General features: G+C 43.1%; 1 long non-coding RNA gene across 7 annotated transcripts in view; it reads left to right on the top strand.

The window, feature by feature from the left end:
* Gm41253 overlaps positions 1-20,883 on the top strand; it is a 44,182-nt gene that overhangs the window by 8,487 nt on the left and 14,812 nt on the right. For 5 of the 7 annotated variants that reach the window (XR_874981.1, XR_874980.1, XR_874982.2 and 2 more), the window contains exons 2-3: positions 5,199-5,294; positions 7,547-7,954. This is a non-coding gene — a long non-coding RNA (predicted gene, 41253). Of the gene's footprint in view, positions 1-5,198; positions 5,295-7,543; positions 7,955-20,883 lie in introns of all 7 variants that reach the window. The other 2 variants (XR_874987.1, XR_874986.1) reach the window with 2 other exon arrangements.

The raw sequence follows: 20,883 nt of genomic DNA, 5'->3' as shown, positions 1-20,883 counted from the left end.
TGAGTTAATAGGGAACTAGGCGCCCCATTGCTGGAGATAGCTGTTTGTAATTGAGATAGAAGTAGCCCAGTGTCTCCTAGTAGTACCTGCTTTCATGTCTTCAGTGTTTGCGGGTTGGTGGAGACAGGTCGATCAGATGCCTTTATGAGAGGCATGCTGAACACAGAAGAATCACACTGCTGCTGGGGACTAGTTGACTTTCTGTCCCCTTATGGTTTCCTTGCAAGCAATCTGCCTTTGTGTCCTGCTCTCAGCTGTGAAGTTTTCTCTGCAGCTTCATTTGCTGCAGTTTCTTGACAATATTCCTGGTTTTGGCTTTCCTTTAATTTATTTAACGTGGGATTCCTTAAGTGCCTGAGATTGCCTATCTCAAGTCAGTTCTAGAACCTTCTTAGGCTTTATTTCTTTAACTGCTTCCTTTTTCCTGGTCCAGGCTCACTCAAAAAAAAAAGCACCCAAGTTTTCCTGTCTTGGAAAATACTTTGAGGGGAAACTGACATATGCTCCAGGGGCTCGGGTTTGCGGCTGTCACTTGTCCTTAGCTCTGCGAGTCCTTTAATGATGTGGTTAAGATACTTAGACTCATTTTACCTGTCATTTTCAGCGGTTTCTGCACAAGAATGTGAATTTTCAGAAAATGGAAATTTAAAACTCCATTTGAACAGGGCTGGAGAGATGGCTCAGAAGTTAAGAGCATTGGTTGCTTATCCAAAGGTCTTGAGTTCTATTCCCAGAATCTACATGGTAGTCATAACTGTCTATGAGATCTGGTGCTACCTCTTCTGGTATGCAGGAAGAACACTGTATATATAAATAAATCTTTAAAAAAAAGAAACCATTTGAACCCTATTCTATCTTAAATTAATTCTGAGGTACAGGCTGCGGATGTATGAACCCAGATTTCCTGTTTTGTTTTTTCCATCATTTTATTTTGAAGGGTTTAACTATTTCTCACTTATTCACTAAGGGTTTCATCTGCCATTGTTTTTATATAACAAAATCCAGTTATAATTCGAAGATTTCTGAGCTTTTAAATCTATTTAATTAAATTAAATGAGAACCATCTTGTTTTAATTACTGTAGCTTTGTGCTATATTTATATCTCTTCGGAGGTGTAGCTCAAGCCTTGTCAGTCTTTCTGTAAGTGAGGGTTGTAAGCAGCTGCTAGCTCTTGGACAAATTCATTCAAGCTATGTGTCATAGATTGGACTTACTTTGCTGAGTGCTGAGACTATAAAGTAGGCCAATGTAATAAAGAAGTCCAATGTAAAATACCAGACATGATGAGTTTTATAGTCTAAGCAGAAAAGGGAGATTGTTAGAAAATAACAACATGATTTAAACGACAAGGGCAGACAAGTAGTGTGGGGAGCGGGTGTGGTGGCAGTCCCAAAGGCGCCAGAGACTGCAGCTAAGTCATATGACTTGCACCTGACTTCCTCATATAAGAAACAAACATCTTGAGTGCTGCGCAGGTGTACCAGGATACAGGTGAATCCAGTTTGATGGAGATATGCCCCTGCTGCCCTGATTAGCTGAAGCTGCGTGCCTGGTGAGGTGGCGTGGCCTGCTGTGCGTGGATGGGAACTGAGAGTATAAAAGAGTGAGAGGCCCAGGGTTCGGGGGAGATATAAAAACAGGGGAGATATATAAACAAGGGAGATATAAAAACAAGGGAGATATAAACAGGGGAGATATAAACAAGGGAGATATATGGAGAAAGAAGAAACAGGACTGAATAAATGTGTGCAGAAGGATCCTGTAGCAGCGTCGTTCTTCCTGGCCTGTTGAGTGCGCGCAACAAGTGGTGCCGAAACCCGGGATGAGAAGACCCAGGACGAGAAGACCTGGGACGAAAAAACCCTGGAAAAGAAACATCTTCAGGCATGAGTGAAGACCCCCTGCTACAGGGAGGATTCAGAACTGCATCACGGGGAAGAAGGGGTTAATAAAGGTTCCCATAAAACAGACTGTTGAGAAGGATCCGGCGTGGATTCAGAACTCTTCAGCTGGGGAACGGTACTGATGAAGAGAAAGAAGAAAGATGAAGACTGAATAAACTGCTGTTAGAAGGACTGGTGGTCGTGTCGTTCTTGCTGGTCGAGAGCGGGCGCGACAATTGGTGGCCCGTACGGGGAACTGACTCCCCCACCGAGTTCAGAACTTTCAGCAGTCAGTGGTTGCCGGCAGGGTAAGTTCACGGTGAGTGAAACTTGGGACCCCAGGAGTTTGGGAAGGACCTCGGATAAAATAGAGGTGAGCATAAAGTTGCCAGGAAGTAGGCACAAAGTAACCCAGGAGTTTGGGAAGGACCTCGGATAAAATAGAGGTGAGTATAAAGTTGCCAGGAAGGAGGCACAAAGTAACGATAAGGTTCCTGGTTTTGGGACAAGTTAAGGTTCCTGGTTTGGGGACAAGTTAAGGAACTATGATAACCTCAGTGTAGTGATCAATAGATCCTCGCTGTGTAGTTATGCTTTTTTCTCCCATTGACCCTTTGTGGGTAGGTCTGATAGTTTTGGTCTTGTTTGTTCTGATATATGGACTCTGTTACTGTTTGAAACTGTGTGTAGAGGCAGTCAAGACAGGTCAGAAAATCCTTACAGAGCAACAAGAAAGTATGTCGGAAGAGGAGAAGGGCTTAAAAAGAAAAAGGAAAAAGAAAGGAGACACAGTGTTATCAGGTGGACAGAAAGGACAAAACAAAATAGCCGAGGCGGAGGAGGAAGGCGAATTAGCTTCTGTGCCTCCTCCCTATGCCTCCTCAGCAGTGAAAACTTGACTCTCATATTGACTCCCCAGATGGACACACAGGTGATTGAGGTTATGGTCTCATTACCACGAGGTATTGTGTCCATCTCCCCTGGGGATCGACCAGATCAGGTGTTGACGTGGGCGAGAGGGTCTGTTTGTGTGTTTCCACAGGACCAGACGGAACCTCTTTGGGTGCCGGAGAGATTGGTGAGACGCTGCAAGAATGAGGCTCCTGATCCAGTTGCCCCTGTGGATGTGGTGGATGATCCCACAAGCACAAACGATGGAGCCGAGATGAGAGATCCTTTCGGTATTCCAGAAGCCGATACCAGCTCGACATGATATTCTTTCCACGCTTTTTGATCCCTGAATTCCCCTTAAAGAGATAGCCCCGCTGGCCATCTATCCCTTGCTTCAGGGAAGATGAGCGGGGATGAGAGCCCTGGGATGTATGCTTGTTATAGTGCGTGTGCGTTGTGTGTTTGGCACATGTGTTAGGTGCAGAGTGTGCGGCCCGCACTTTCGCCATGGTAGCATAGGCTTTTGCTGCAGTGGAGGCGGGACAATCTCCTCAGATTCGGTTTGCCACTCTAAAAGAAATTATGCTGCATTATGCCGTGGGGTGCAAGGCTAAGCACTGCACAGAGGATAGCTGCTGTTGGCATCCTGTGGAAGGCATGTCTGATTGCATGAAGGTTCAGTGTCCTAGTTCCCTTCCCTCAGGAAAAACGACACGGGAGCTGGCCAAGACCTCTCTGGGTGATGAGCCTAAGGGATGGTTTTGTGTAGGGCCCCTATGCTTGCACACTGGGGATCAGACCACTACCTTCACCCATGAGGCTTGCTTGCAGCAATTAAGATCTGGCCATAGGTTAAGTAACATCCTGGCCTTTTGATGCACCTGCCGCAAGCAAAACACAATCTCCCCAGGAGTGGCTTGGCATAATAGAGAGGTAGTCAGTGATAACACTCCCTGGGCATGTCACCAACCTAAGACAGGGATCAAACCAATGCTGTTTGTCTCCCAAAGACGGGTAAGGGGCATGGCTGTGGGGGGCTATCTACAGACATTCTCTCTGCCAAAAAAGAAAAAAGGGGGAATTGTGGGGAGCGGGTGTGGCGGCAGTCCCAAAGGCGCCAGAGACTGCAGCTAAGTCATATGACTTGCACCTGACTTCCTCATATAAGAAACAAACATCTTGAGTGCTGCGCAGGTGTACCAGGATACAGGTGAATCCAGTTTGATGGAGATATGCCCCTGCTGCCCTGATTAGCTGAAGCTGCGTGCCTGGTGAGGTGGCGTGGCCTGCTGTGCGTGGATGGGAACTGAGAGTATAAAAGAGTGAGAGGCCCAGGGTTCGGGGGAGATATAAAAACAGGGGAGATATATAAACAAGGGAGATATAAAAACAAGGGAGATATAAACAGGGGAGATATAAACAAGGGAGATATATGGAGAAAGAAGAAACAGGACTGAATAAATGTGTGCAGAAGGATCCTGTAGCAGCGTCGTTCTTCCTGGCCTGTTGAGTGCGCGCAACAAAGTAGAAGAGAAGTTGGGTTATAAGGCAATGACTGCTGAAGTCCTGACACAGCCCATAACACGTGCTCCTTCATCCCGCTTAAGTGTATGTATCACACTGCACAGGGATAGCCCAGTGCTTCATCTGTCTCCTGAGGGGTCCTTCTGCTGTAGAACAAGAGGACCCTGTGCAGACCAACGGCCCTGCATTGACTTCAGCAGGGGGTGGATGGGGGTGGGGTGGGGGGGTTGGGGGGATGGGGGATGGGGGATGGGGGAGTGGGTGATGGGTTGGCCCTCTGTGTTTGAAGTTTCATTCCAGCCTGGACTTCACTTGCTTTCCTTGGTTACTGTGAGTCCAGTGGCAGGAATGTTGACTTCTGATGCCACTCACCTGCAGATATGCCACAACTGTTTTTGCAGAACTGTCACGGTTGGCTGCCATTGGGCATGGTGTGATGCAGGCAAGATAGAAGGAAGGAACATACAGATGTGCAGAGATGTCATCCATGGTCTGGGCAGGGATGAGAAGTCATTTTCAAAGAGTTTGAGAATAGCAATGCAGAAAGTAGGACAAGAGGGTTTTGCACCAAGCTCACCCTGGAGGACGTTCAAAGTTCAGGAGGCAACACCACCAGTAATTTAAATAGACACAAAATAGCATAAAGGACTATCAACTAGTAAGAAAGTGTTTAACTGTTGTGATGGTTTGAATGAGAACGGCCCCCAGAGGCTCTTATATTTGAATGCTTAGTCACCAGGAATGGAACATTTGACAGGGTTAGAAGGGTTAGGAGGTGTGGTCTTGTTGGAGTTGTGTAGGAGTTGTGTGAAGTTGTAGGAGGAGTGTCACTGGGGGTGGTGTCTTTGAGGTTTCAAAAGCCCAAGCCAGACCCAGTCTCTCTCTGTTTGCTGTCTGCAGATGGGAATGTAGTTCTCAGCTACTGGTTCAGCACCATGTCTATCTGCATGCTGCCATGCTCCTGCCATGGTGTTAACGGACTCAGCTTCTGAAATGGTAAGCAAGCTCCCAATTAAATGCTTCTTAAAAAAATAAGAGTTGCCTTGGTCATGGTGCCTCTTAACAGCAATAGAAAGTGACTAAGATAAGTATTAATAGAAATGAAGAAGATGCCAAGGATTCCAGGAGCAGCCGTTTCCCAGAGCACCTACTTGTCTCTGACTGAGAGACTGTGAGGAGGAGAAGAATCTTGAAGCTCAGGGTTGTGGGTGTAACCTATGGAAAGGACTTGGGAGGCACAGGATGTGCTTGTTGCTAGGGACGGAGGAGACACACTAGGGCTGGAGATGAACTTGCTGAAGATGCAGCTGGTCATAGTCTTTGCAGTTAAAAAAAAAACCAAAACAAAACAACAAAAACACCACAAAAAACCAAACCAAACCAAAAAAACCCTTGTAGGAAGGAATACCCTGCTAGGGAATTTCAGTGGTGCATCTGTGAAGCCTCTGGGGTGTGTGCTGCAGTGCCCTCTGCAGGAAGTCAAGGGGATAACACTACAAACGAGGAAAGGGTTGTGAGTTGTAGCTCACTGGCAGAGTACTTGCCTCTGATGCATGTAGCCCCCTGGCTTTGACCTTCATTACTAGAAGGAGGAAGAGAGTTCCTTCTTCCTGCTTTGGCTCTCCAAGTTCCCTCCAGTGTCCTCTTCAGACAAACATCAAGCTAACTAGAGAAGGAGAAATGTCCATAGGGCCAGTTCTAGCATCTCAAGGCTGAGCAAGGAAAAGGGCAGCGGCTGAGGAGCAATAGAGGCACAAAAGCCCCACTTCACAGCACAGGATGTTGGAGGAAGAACAGCCAGCAGACGTTACAGACACTGTGTCTCTGTTCAAGTGTTTCCTCTCTACTGAGAAGTGACGAGAGCCGGGCGTGGTGGCACACGCCTTTAATCCCAGCACTCGGGAGGCAGAGGCAGGCGGATTTCTGAGTTCGAGGCCAGCGTGGTCTACAGAGTGAGTTCCAGGACAGCCAGGGCTACACAGAGAAACCCTGTCTCGAAAAACCAGAAAAAAAAAAAAAAAAAAAAAAAAAAAAAAAAAAGATACAGAGTAAACCAAACCAAAAAAAACCTTTTGTTTAACACTGTTGTGGATTGCTTTGGGCTGTTTGTATTGTCATGCTGATCGTGCCCCACTGCCCCCTGCCCCCACGAGGAGTGGGTCAAGTACTTAGAGGATTCCACATGAACCTGCTCCCCAACTTAACTGGTCAAATAAAAAAAAAAATGGAGCCGACCCATGTGGCCTGGAGGAGCCACAGTAGTCAGGGATCTCTCAGCTGGGGAATAGAGTAGTGGTGGATCTGCTTAACCCAGGCATGCAGCTTATAAATATTACAACTGAGTTGTATGTTCTTTGCATGGGCACATTGGGGTTGGAGATCTACCGAAACAAATCTGGCTGGTGTAAATATCGGACGCCCTCTTCTGGTGCGTCTGAAGACAGCTACAGTGTACTCAGATATAATAATAAATAAATCTTAAAAAAAGAAAGTAGTTCAGGGTGGGGTGGGCCAGAGAGATGACTCAATGGTAAAGAGTACTTGTTGCTTTTTCAGAGGACCTGGATTCAATTCCCAGCACCCACATATTAGCTCATAACTACATATAACTCCATTTATAAGGGTTAAACTTCTCTGACCTCTTTGTTCACCAGGAACACATATGATGCATGTTTATACACACACACACACACACACACACACACACACAGAGTCAAAACACTTAAAGACATAAAATAAACAAAAGTAATAAAAATAGTCCTTTTGCCTCAGGCACAGGTTTGATGAGTTGCACACGTGTTCCAGAGCATGATGTCTGGAGGAAGGTATACTTTGGGAACTCCCAGCTGAGGTTAGCTTCCAGGGCCTTGACAGGGAGAGGTTTTCTCTGTCACTGTGCTTTCTTCCCCATTCCCCAGCACCTCAACAGGACACCCCAAGTTCTCCCCTCTAGCTACTGACCATCTTCTATGTGTGCGCTGTGTACCTTCTGCGTACCCAAGTATTTGCTTTAATTAGCCTTTTAGGTTAGCATACAGAGCAATAGTTATCTTTGTGGCATCTTTATACACAGGTGTTGGTTTTGATTTTTCAAAACCTACCTTAATAAGAATTTTTAAATGCTAAACCTCCCTTCTTGCCCTCTACCCACCAGAGGTAGTGGAGAAGCAAGGTTAATAGAGCAAAGGGGGATGTGGACCTGGTCAGAAATAGTTCTCTGGGGTGATTCTGGTCTTTACTGTCAGCAGTCCAGTCCTCTAGCAAGCCACCAACATGAATCAGCAGCTGCAGTCCTGTCCACTCGGCAATCACCACTCACGAATCAGCAATGGCGAAGACGTAACCATTCCAGAAGGAACCATGAGGCTCCCCAACTAGTCGGAGTTCGAGGAAGTGCCAAGATGCTGCTGGAATATCAGGAGGAGCTCTTCGGTGAGTTACTCTCTATGAAGTCATGACAAGTGACGATCAGCAACTCGATGCAAGGCAAACCAGTACATGAGCATCACCAGCAAAGACTAGCGAAGCAAAGCAAGGAGAACCAGTGTGATAGCTTCCTCCCACTGTCTGTGGGGTTTAAACATCACCTGTGTCTGCTTCAGCAAAACATTGTGACCCGAGTCTCCAAAGAAGCCAGAAATCTGCACTTCACACAGGTACCATCTATTATCCGTTGTTCTCATTACTTCCTCTACTGCTCTCCCCCATGCCCCCTCCCCGAGCTGGTTCCCACCATTCTCCCACATGATCCTTCCCCCTCCAGTTGGTTCTCACTGCTTTCCCCCAGGACTCCTCCCCCAGCTAGTTCTCACCATTCTCCTCCATGACCTCTCCCCCTCCAGCTGGTTCCCACTGCTCTCCCCCACTGCCCCTCCCCCTCCAGCTGTTTCCTTTTTCCCTTGTTAGCCCTAACTTCTGATTTCCTATTATCTTCATTTCATCACTCTCTTGGCTTTGTTTCCTCCTCTTATAAGATCTCTTCCACCCATCTCATGATTACATTTCTGGCTTTGTGACTTAAACACACCCACATACATAGTTTTAAATGTAGGTTTTGTATATGAGAGAAAATGTGCAGTATTAATCTTCTGAGACTGGCTTATTTTGTTTAAAAATAATTTCTAGCTTTCAGTCTGTACCTCCACCCAGGGAAGATGGATGTGCCCACCGCTTTCCCATACTCCACAGCCTATACTCTCACAGGAGGTCTGCAATAATTAATCAGGGAACAGGTGAGACCCCCGCCTCAATACCCACACCAGAAGATGTGGGATCTAACCTGCTCCTTCCCCATAGTCCTTCTGGTCTGTACATCTATCTGCAACTGGGGAAGATTGTGCCCCCAAACCTCAAAGCCTGCTTGTCTCCCAGGAAGTCTGTCCTAACCAGGGACACAGAAAGCCTGCTGTAACCAGGGACACAGGAGCCCCCCGTCCCCCACTTGGGATAGCATTGTCTGCCTCCCAGGAGGCCCACTCTAACCCAGGTCACAGAGATCTACCTGTCTCCAATGAGGTCTGCTCCAGTTAAATACACCCAGGCCAGTTAACACCACAGATAACCAGATGGCAAGAACATAAGCAACAGAAGCCAATGTAATTTGGTACCATCAGAACCTAGTTCTTCCACCATAGCAAGCCCTGGATACCTTAGCACACTTGAAAAGCTAGATTATGACCTAAAATCCCATCTCATGAAGATGATAGAGGCCTTTAAGGAGGACATAAATAACTCCCTTAGAGACATACAGGGGAAAAGAGGCAAACAGGTAGAAGTCCTTAAAGAGAAACAAATAAGTCTCTTAAAGAAATTCAAGAAAAATACAATCAAGCAGGTGGAGGAATTAAACAAAATGGTCCAAGACCTACAAATTTAAATAAAAACAAAAAAGAAATCACACATGGAGACAACCCTGGAGATGGAAAACCTAGGAAAGAGATCAGGAGCTATAGATGCAAGCATCATCACCAGAATACAAGAGATAAAACAGAGAATCTCAAGCACAGAAGAAGCCTACAGAACACCAAATAGCTTGGACTACGAAAGAAAATCCTCCCATCACACAATAATCAAAACACTAGATGCACAGAACAGAGAAAGAATATTAAAATTTGTAAGGGAAAAAGGCCAAGTAACAAATAAAGGTAGACCTATCAGAATTACACCAGACTTCTCAACAGAGATTCTAAACATCAGAAGATACTGGACAGATGGCATGCAAACCCTAAGAAAATACAAATGCCAGCCCAGGCTACTATACCCAGCAAAACTCTCAATCACCATAGATGGAGAAACCAAGATGTTCCATGATGAAACCAAATTTAAACAATATCTTTCTGCTAATACAGCCCTGCAGAGGATACTAGAAGAAAAACTCCAATACAAGGAGGGTAACTACAATCAAGAAAACACAAGAAATGAATCATCTCACAACAAACCCAAAAGAAGAGAATCACACACACACACACACAATAACACCTCCAACAACAAAAATAACTGGAACAATCATTGGTCTTTAATATCTCTCAAGTCAGTGGACTCAATTCTCCAATAAAATGACGCAGGCTAACAGACTGGATATGTAAACAGGATCCATCATTCTGTTGTATACAAGAAACCCACTTCAGCAACAAAGACAGACACTACCTCAAAGTAAAGAGCTGGAAAAAAAGTTTTCCAAGCAAATGGTCCCAAGAAACAATCTGGAGTCACCATTATTATATCCAATAAAATAAATTTTCAACTAAAAGTAATCAAAAAAAATGGAGAAGGACACTTCATATTAATCAAAGGGAAAATCCACCAAGATGAAGTCTCGATTCTGAGGCATCTGCTTTTGTAAAAGAAACTTTCTTAAGGCTCAAAACACACATTGTACCTCACCAATGGACAGGTCATTGAAATAGAAGTTAAACAGAGACACCTAACAGAAGTTATTAACCAAATGGATTTATCAGATATCTAGAGAACATTTCACCCCCAAATAAAAGAATATACCTTCTTCTTAGCACCTCATGGATCCTTCTCTAAAATTGACCATATAATCGGATACAAAACAATCCTCAAAAGATACAAGAAGATTGAAATAATCCCATGCATTCTATCAGATCATGACAGACTAAGGCTGGACTTCAATGTCAACAAAAATGACAGAAATCTCACATATTTATGGAAACTGAACAACTCTTTACTCAATGATAACTTGGTCAGGGAAGAAATGAAATGAAATTCAATGAAAATAAAGACATAGCATACCTAAACTATGGGACACAATAAAAGTAGTGTTAAGAGGAAAATTAATAGCGATAAATGTCTTCATAAAGACATAGGAGAGATTTTTTTTTACAATTTTTTTTTATTATTAGGTATTTTCCTCATTTACATTTTCAATGCTATCCCAAAGGTCCCCCATACCCACACCCCCAATCCCCTACCCACCCACTCCCCCTTTTTGGCCCTGGCGTTCCCCTGTACTGGGGCATATAAAGTTTGCAAGTCCAATGGGCCTCTCTTTGCAGTGATGGCCGACTAGGCCATCTTTTGATACATATGCAGCTAAAGACAAGAGCTCCCGGGTACTGGTTAGTTCATATTGTTGTTCCACCTATAGGGTTGCAGTTCCCTATAGCTCCTTGGGTAATTTCTCTAGCTCCTCCATTAGGGGCCGTGTGACCCATCCAATAGCTGACTGTGATCATCCACTTCTGTGTTTGCTAGGCCCCGGCATAGTCTCACAAGAGAGAGCTATATCTGGGTCCTTTCAGCAAAATCTTGCTAGTGTATGCAATGGTGTCAGCATTTGGAAGCTGATTATGGGATGGATCCCTGCATATGGTAATCACTAGATGGTCCATCCTTTCGTCACAGCTCCAAATTTTGTCTCTGTAACTCCTTCCATGGGTGTTTTGTTCCCATTTCTAAGAAAGGGTAAAGTGTCCACACTTTGGTTTTCGTTCTTCTTGAATTTCATGCGTTTGGCAAGTTGTATCTTATATCTTGGGTATCCTAAGTTTCTGGGCTATTATCCACTTATCAGTGAGTACATATTGTGTGAGTTCCTTTGTGATTGGGTTACTTCACTCAGGATGATACCCTCCAGGTCCATCCATTTGCCTAGGAATTTCATAAATTCATTTTTTTAAATAGCTGAGTAGTATTCCATTGTGTAAATGTACCACATTTTCTGTATCCATTCCTCTGTTGAGGGGCATCTGGGTTCTTTCCAGCTTCTGGCTATTATAAACAAGGCTGCTATGAACATAGTGGAGCATGTGTTCTTCTTACCGGTTGGGACATCTTCTGGATATATGCCCAGGAGAGGTATTGCTGGATCCTCCGGTAGTACTATGTCCAATTTTCTGAGGAACCGCCAGACTGATTTCCAGAGTGGTTGTACAAGCTTGCAATCCCACCAACAATGGAGGAGTGTTCCCCTTTCTCCACATCCTCGCCAGCATCTGCTGTCACCTGAGTTTTTGATCTTAGCCATTCTGACTGGAGTGAAGTGGAATCTCAGTGTTGTTTTGATTTGCATTTCCCTGATGATTAAGGATGTTGAACATTTTTTCAGGTGCTTCTCTGCCATTCGGTATTCCTCAGGTGAGAATTCTTTGTTCAGCTCTGAGCCCCATTTTTTAATGGGGTTATTTGATTTTCTGGAGTCCACCTTCTTGAGTTCTTTATATATATTGGATATTAGTCCCCTATCCGATTTGGGATAGGTAAAGATCCTTTCCCAATCTGTTGGTGGCCTTTTTGTCTTATTGATGGTGTCTTTTGCTTTGCAGAAGCTTTGCAATTTTATGAGGTCCCATTTATCGATTCTTGATCTTACAGCACAAGCCATTGCTGTTCTATTCAGGAATTTTCCCCCTGTACCCATATCTTCGAGGCTTTTCCCCACTTTCTCCTCTATAAGTTTCAGTGTCTCTGGTTTTATGTGGAGTTCCTTAATCCACTTAGATTTGAGCTTAGTACAAGGAGATAGAAATGGATCAATTCGCATTCTTCTACATGATAACCGCCAGTTGTGCCAGCACCATTTGTTGAAAATGCTGTCTTTTTTCCACTGGATGGTTTTAGCTCCCTTGTCAAAGATCAAGTGACCATAGGTGTGTGGATTCATCTCTGGGTCTTCAATTCTGTTCCATTGGTCTACTTGTCTGTCACTATACCAGTACCATGCAGTTTTGATCACAATTGCTCTGTAGTACAGTTTTAGGTCCGGCATGGTGATTCAACCAGAGGTTCTTTTATCCTTGAGAAGAGTTTTTGCTATCCCATAGGAGAGATCTTATACTAGCAACCTAACAGCACATCTGAAAGCTATAGAACAAAAGGAAGCAAATGCACCTAAGAGGAGTAGAGAGCAGGAAAGAGCCAAACCCAGGACTGAAATTAGCCAATTAGAAACAAAGAGAACAATACAAAGAATAAACAAAACCAAGAGCTGGTTCTTTAAGAAAATCAACAAGACAAATAAACCCTTATCCAAACTAACTGAAAGGTATAGAGACAGCATCCAAATTAACAAAATCAGAAACAAAAAGGGAGACATAAGTACAGAAACTGAGGAAATTTAAAAAAATTCATAAAGCCTATACTCAATAAAACTGGAAAATCTTAGATGAAATGGATGACTTCCTAGACAGACACCACATTCCAAAGTTAAATCAAGATTAAGTAAACTAAACAGTTCTATAACCCCTAAAGAAATAGAAGCAGTCATTGAAACCCCCCCACCCCCAAAAGTCCATGGCCAGATAGTTTTAGTGCACAAAGTAGAAATAGAAGGAACACTACCTAATTCATTCTGAGAAGTCACAATTATGCTGATACCTAAACCCCACAAAGACTCTACAAAGAAAGAGGACTTCAGACCATTTTCGCTTATGAATATCAATGCAAAAATACTCAATAAAATTCTCACAAGCCAAATCCAAGAACACATCAAAATGAACATTCACCATGATTAAGTAGGCTTCATCCCAGAGATGCAATATATGGTTCAATATATGGAAATCCATTAACATAATTCACTATATAAACAAACTCAAAGAAAAAAATCACATGATCATCTCATTAGATGTTTTGATAGAAAATTATCAAATTAGTAAGCCTTTGATAAAATACAACATCCCTTCATGTTAAGTCTTGGCGAGATCAGAAATTCATGGCACAAACTTAAACATAATAAAAGCAATATACAGCAAACCAACAGCCAATATCAAATAAAATGGAGAGAAACTAGAAGAAGTTCAACTAAAATCAGGGACAAGGCTGCCCACTATTTCCTTATCTATTAAATATAGTACTCGAAGTTCTAGCTAGAGCAATGAGACAACAAAAGGAGATCAAGGGCATACAAACAGGAAAGGAAGAAGTCAAAATATCACTATTTGCGGATGATATGATAGTATACATAAGTGCCCCCCCAAATTCTACCAAAGAACACCTACAGCTGATAAATTTTTTTTTCCATTTTTTATTAGGTATTTAGCTCATTTACATTTCCAATGCTATACCAAAAGTCCCCCATACCCACCCACCCCCACTCCCCTACCCACCCACTCCCCCTTTTTGGCCCTGGTGTTCCCCTGTACTGGGGCATATAAAGTTTGCAAGTCCAATGGGCCTCTCTTTCCAGTGATGGCCAACTAGGCCATCTTTTGATATATATGCAGCTAGAGTCAAGAGCTCCGGGGTACTGGTTAGTTCATAATGTTGTTCCACCTATAGGGTTGCAGATCCCTTTAGCTCCTTGGCTACTTTCTCTAGCTCCTCCATTGGGAGCCCTATGATCCATCCATTAGCTGACTGTGAGCATCCACTTCTGTGTTTGCTAGGCCCCGGCATAGTCTCACAAGAGACAGCTACATCTGGGTCCTTTCAATAAAATCTTGCTAGTGTATGCAATGGTGTCAGCGTTTGGATGCTGATTATGGGGTGGATCCCTGGATATGGCAGTCTCTACATGGTCCATCCTTTCATCTCAGCTCCAAACTTTGTCTCTGTAACTCCTTCCATGGGTGTTTTGTTCCCAAATCTAAAAAGGGGCATAGTGTCCACACTTCAGTCTTCATTCTTCTTGAGTTTCATGTGTTTAGCAAATTATATCTTATATCTTGGGTATCCTAGGTTTGGGGCTAATATCCACTTATCAGTGAGTACATATTGTGTGAGTTTCTTTGTGAATGTGTTACCTCACTCAGGATGATGCCCTCCAGGTCCATCCATTTGGCTAGGAATTTCATAAATTCATTCTTTTTAATAGCTGAGTAGTACTCCATTGTGTAGATGTACCACATTTTCTGTATCCATTCCTCTGTTGAGGGGCATCTAGGTTCTTTCCAGCTTCTGGCTATTATAAATAAGGCTGCTCTGAACATAGTGGAGCATGTGTCCTTCTTACCAGTTGGGGCATCTTCTGGATATATGCCCAGGAGAGGTATTGCTGGATCCTCCGGTAGTACTATGTCCAGTTTTCTGAGGAACCGCCAGACTGATTTCCAGAGTGGTTGTACAAGCCTGCACTCCCACCAACAATGGAGGAGTGTTCCTCTTTCTCCACATCCACGCCAGCATCTGCTGTCACCTGAATTTTTGATCTTAGCCATTCTGACTGGTGTGAGGTGGAATCTCAGGGTTGTTTTGATTTGAATTTCCCTGATGATTAAGGATGTTGAACATTTTTTCAGGTGCTTCTCTGCCATTCGGTATTCCTCAGGTGAGAATTCTTTGTTCAGTTCTGAGCCCCATTTTTTAATGGGGTTATTTGATTTTCTGAAGTCCACCTTCTTGAGTTCTTTATATATGTTGGATATTAGTCCCCTATCTGATTTAGGATAGGTAAAGATCCTTTCCCAATCTGTTGGTGGTCTTTTTGTCTTATTGACGGTGTCTTTTGCCTTGCAGAAACTTTGGAGTTTCATTAGGTCCCATTTGTCAATTCTCGATCTTACAGCACAAGCCATTGCTGTTCTGTTCAGGAATTTTTCCCCTGTGCCCATATCTTCAAGGCTTTTCCCCACTTTCTCCTCTATAAGTTTCAGTGTCTCTGGTTTTATGTGAAGTTCCTTGATCCACTTAGATTTGAGCTTAGTACAAGGAGATAAGTATGTATCAATTCGAATTCTTCTACACGATAACAACCAGTTGTGCCAGCACCAATTGTTGAAAATGCTGTCTTTCTTCCACTGGATGGTTTTAGCTCCCTTGTCGAAGATCAAGTGACCATAGGTGTGTGGGTTCATTTCTGGGTCTTCAATTCTATTCCATTGGTCTACTTGTCTGTCTCTATACCAGTACCATGCAGTTTTTATCACAATTGCTCTGTAGTAAAGCTTTAGGTCTGGCATGGTGATTCCGCCAGAAGTTCTTTTATCCTTGAGAAGACTTTTTGCTATCCTAGGTTTTTTGTTATTCCAGACAAATTTGCAAATTGCTCCTTCCAATTCGTTGAAGAATTGAGTTGGAATTTTGATGGGGATTGCATTGAATCTGTAGATTGCTTTTGGCAAGATAGCCATTTTTACAATGTTGATCCTGCCAATCCATGAGCATGGGAGCTCTTTCCATCTTCTGAGATCTTCCTTAATTTCTTTCTTCAGAGATTTGAAGTTTTTATCATACAGATCTTTCACTTCCTTAGTTAGAGTCACGCCAAGATATTTTATATTATTTGTGACTATTGAGAAGGGTGTTGTTTCCCTAATTTCTTTCTCAGCCTGTTTATTCTTTGTATAGAAAAAGGCCATTGACTTGTTTGAGTTTATTTTATATCCTGCTACTTCACCGAAGCTGTTTATCAGGTTTAGGAGTTCTCTGGTAGAATTTTTAGGGTCACTTATATATACTATCATATCATCTGCAAAAAGTGATATTTTGACTTCCTCTTTTCCAATTTGTATCCCCTTGATCTCCTTTTGTTGTCGAATTGCTCTGGCTAATACTTCAAGTACTATGTTGAAAAGGTAGGGAGAAAGTGGGCAGCCTTGTCTAGTCTCTGATTTTAGTGGGATTGCTTCCAGCTTCTCTCCATTTACTTTGATGTTGGCTACTGGTTTGCTGTAGATTGCTTTTATCATGTTTAGATATGGGCCTTGAATTCCTGATCTTTCCAAAACTTTTATCATGAATGGGTGTTGGATCTTGTCAAATGCTTTTTCTGCATCTAACGAGATGATCATGTGGTTTTTGTCTTTGAGTTTGTTTATATAATGGATTACATTGATGGATTTTCGTATATTAAACCATCCCTGCATCCCTGGAATAAAACCTACTTGGTCAGGATGGATGATTGCTTTAATGTGTTCTTGGATTCGGTAAGCGAGAATTTTATTGAGGATTTTTGCATCGATATTCATAAGAGAAATTGGTCTGAAGTTCTCTATCTTTGTTGGGTCTTTTTGTGGTTTAGGTATCAGAGTAATAGTGGCTTCATAAAATGAGTTGGGTAGAGTACCTTCTACTTCTATTTTGTGAAATAGTTTGTGCAGAACTGGAATTAGATGTTCTTTGAAGGTCTGATAGAACTCTGCACTAAACCCATCTGGTCCTGGGCTTTTTTTGGTTGGGAGACTATTAATAACTGCTTCTATTTCTTTAGGTGATATGGGACTGTTTAGATGATCAACTTGATCCTGATTCAACTTTGGTACCTGGTATCTGTCCAGAAATTTGTCCATTTCGTCCAGGTTTTCCAGTTTTGTTGAGTATAGCCTTTTGTAGAAGGATCTGATGGTGTTTTGGATTTCTTCAGGATCTGTTGTTATGTCTCCCTTTTCATTTCTGATTTTGTTAATTAGGATTTTGTCCCTGTGCCCTCTAGTGAGTCTAGCTAAGGGTTTATCTATCTTGTTGATTTTCTCAAAGAACCAACTCCTCGTTTGGTTAATTCTTTGAATAGTTCTTCCTGTTTCCACTTGGTTGATTTCACCCCTGAGTTTGATTATTTCCTGCCGTCTACTCCTCTTGGGTGAATTTGCTTCCTTTTTTTCTAGGGCTTTTAGATGTGTTGTCAAGCTGCTAGTATGTGCTGTCTCCCGTTTCTTCTTGGAGGCACTCAGAGCTATGAGTTTCCCTCTTAGAAATGCTTTCATTGTGTCCCATAGGTTTGGGTACGTTGTGGCTTCATTTTCATTAAACTCTAAAAAGTCTTTAATTTCTTTCTTTATTCCTTCCTTGACCAAGGTATCATTGAGAAGAGTGTTATTCAGTTTCCACGTGAATGTTGGCTTTCCATTATTTATGTTGTTATTGAAGATCAGTCTTAGGCCATGGTGGTCTGACAGGATACATGGGACAATTTCTATATTTTTGTATCTATTGAGGCCTGTTTTGTGACCAATTATATGGTCAATTTTGGAGAAGGTCCCGTGAGGTGCTGAGAAGAAGGTATATCCTTTTGTTTTAGGATAAAATGTTCTGTAGATATCTGTCAGGTCCATTTGTTTCATAACTTCTGTTAGTTTCACTGTGTCCCTGTTTAGTTTCTGTTTCCACGATCTGTCCTTTGAAGAAAGTGGTGTGTTGAAGTCTCCCACTATTATTGTGTGAGGTGCAATGTATGCTTTGAGCTTTACTAAAGTGTCTCTAACGAATGTGGCTGCCCTTGCATTTGGTGCGTAGATATTCAGAATTGAGAGTTCCTCTTGGAGGATTTTACCTTTGATGAGCATGAAGTGTCCCTCCTTGTCTTTTTTGATAACTTTGGGTTGGAAGTCGATTTTATCCGATATTAAAATGGCTACTCCAGCTTGTTTCTTCAGTCCATTTGCTTGGAAAATTGTTTTCCAGCCTTTCACTCTGAGGTAGTGTCTGTCTTTTTCCCTGAGATGGGTTTCCTGTAAGCAGCAGAATGTTGGGTCCTGTTTGTGTAGCCAGTCTGTAAGTCTATATCTTTTTATTGGGGAATTGAGTCCATTGATATTAAGAGATATTAAGGAAAAGTAATTGTTGCTTCCTTTTATTTTTGTTGTTAGAGTTGGCATTCTGTTCTTGTGGCTGTCTTCTTTTTGGTTTGTTCAATGATTACTTTCTTGGTTGTTCTAGGGCGTGATTTCCGTCCTTGTATTGCTTCTTTTCTGTTATTATCCTTTGAAGGGCTGGATTCGTGGAAAGATATTGTGTGAATTTGGTTTTGTCGTGGAATACTTTGGTTTCTCCATCTATGGTAATTGAGAGTTTGGCCAGGTATAGTAGCCTGGGCTGGCATTTGTGTTCTCTTAGTGTCTGTATAACATCTGTCCAGGCTCTTCTGGCTTTCATAGTCTCTGGTGAAAAGTCTGGTGTAATTCTGATAGGCCTTCCTTTATATGTTACTTGACCTTTCTCCCTTACTGCTTTTAATATTCTATCTTTATTTAGTGCATTTGTTGTTCTGATTATTATGTGTCGGGAGGAATTTCTTTTCTGGTCCAGTCTATTTGGAGTTCTGTAGGCTTTTTGTATGATCATGGGCATCTCTTTTTTTATGTTTGGGAAGTTTTCTTCTATTATTTTGTTGAAGATATTAGCTGGCCCTTTAAGTTGAAAATCTTCATTCTCATCAATTCCTATTATCTGTAGGTTTGTTCTTCTCATTGTGTCCTGCATTACCTGGATGTTTTGAGTTAGGATCCTTTTGCATTTTGTATTTTCTTTGACTGTTGTGTCGATGTTCTCTATGGAATCTTCTGCACCTGAGATTCTCTCTTCCATTTCTTGTATTCTGTTGCTGATGCTCGCATCTATGGTTCCAGATCTCTTTCCTAGGGTTTCTATCTCCAGCGTTGCCTCGCTTTGGGTTTTCTTTATTGTGTCTACTTCCCCTTTTATTTCTAATATGGTTTTGTTCATTTCCATCACCTGTTTGGATGTGTTTTCCTGTTTTTCTTTAATGATTTCTACCTGTTTGGCTGTGTTTTCCTGCTTTTCTGTAAGGGCCTGTAACTCTTTAGCAGTGCTCTCCTGTAATTCTTTAAGTGGCTTATGAAAGTCCTTCTTGATGTCCTCTATCATCATCATGAGAAATGTTTTTAAATCTGGGTCTAGATTTTCGGTTGTGTCGGGGTGCCCAGGACTAGGTGGGGTGGGAGTGCTGCGTTCTGATGATGGTGAGTGGTCTTGATTTCTGGTAGTAGGATTCTTACGTTTGCCTTTCGCCATCTGGTAATCTCTGAAGCTAGCTGTTTTAGTTGTCACTGTTAAGAGCTTGTTCTTCAGGTGTCTCTGTTAGCCTCTATAAGCAGACCTGGAGGGTAGCACTCTCCTTAGTTTCAGTGGGCAGAGTATTTTCTGCAGGCAAGCTCTCTTCTTGCAGGGCAGGTACCCAGATATCTGGTGTTCGAACCAGACTCCTGGCAGAAGTTGTGTTCCACTCACTAGAGGTCTTAGGATCTCGTGTGGAATCCTGTGTGGGCCCTTGGGGGTGTTGGGCAAGACTCTGCTGGCAAGGTTGCTCGGGGCTCGAGTGGAGTGGAAGGGACTTGTGCCCCAGATCAGGCCTGGGTAGCCTGCTTCCCTATGTACCGCAGTCTCAGGTTCCGCGCGATTGGATTGGGGCAGGCGCTGTGTTCCACTCACCAGAGGTCTTAGGATCCCGTGGGGATTCCCGTGTGGGCCCTTGTGGGTGTTGGGCAAGACTCTGCTGGCAAGGTAGCCCGGGGCTCGAGCCGAGCAGAAGGGACTTGTGCCCCAGATCAAGCCCGGGTAGCCTGCTTCCCTATGTACCGCAGTCTCAGGTTCCGCGCAATTGGATTGGGGCAGGCGCTGTGTTCCACTCACCAGAGGTCTTAGGATCCCGTGGGGATTCCCGTGTGGGCCCTTGCGGGTGTTGGGCAAGACTCTGCTGGCAAGGTAGCCCGGGGCTCGAGCCGAGCGGAAGGGACTTGTGCCCCAGATCAGGCCCGGGTAGCCTGCTTCCCTATGTACCGCAGTCTCAGGTTCCGTGCAATTGGATTGGGGCTGGCGCTGTGTTCCACTCCCCAGAGGTCTTAGGATCCTGTGGGGAGTCCCGTGTGGGCCCTTGCGGGTGTTGGGCAAGACTCTGCTGGCAAGGTAGCCCGGGGCTCGAGCCGAGCGGAAGGGACTTGTGCCATAAATTTTTTTTTTTAAGCAAAGTGGCTGGATATAAAATTAAATCAAATCAGTAGCCTTCCTGTATACAAAAAAAGATTGCGAAAGAAATTAGGGAAACACGTTTCACAATAGCTACAAATAATATAAAGTATCTTGGTGTAACTCTAACCAAGCAAATGAATGGTCTGTATGGCAATTCACTGAAGAAAGAAATTGAAGAAGAACTCAGAAGATGGAAAGATTTCCCATGCTCATGGATTGGTAGGATTAATATAGTAGGAATGGCCATCTTACCAAAAGTAATCTACATATTCAATGCAATCCCATCAAAATTCCTACACGATTCTTCACAGACATGGAAAGAGCAATTCTCAACTTCATATGGAAAAACACAAAACCCAGGATAGCAAAAACAATTCTCAAGAATAAAGGAACTTCTAGGGGAATCACCATCCCTGACCTCAAGCTATACTACAGAGCAATAGTGATAAAAACCACATGGTTTTGGTTTAGAGATAGACAGGTT

This window comes from Mus musculus, chromosome 14, assembly GCF_000001635.26.
Source record: "Mus musculus strain C57BL/6J chromosome 14, GRCm38.p6 C57BL/6J".
Classification (NCBI taxonomy): domain Eukaryota; kingdom Metazoa; phylum Chordata; class Mammalia; order Rodentia; family Muridae; genus Mus; species Mus musculus.
The sequence above is the reverse complement of the archived record's forward strand: the minus strand, read 5'-3'. Positions and strand labels throughout refer to the sequence as shown.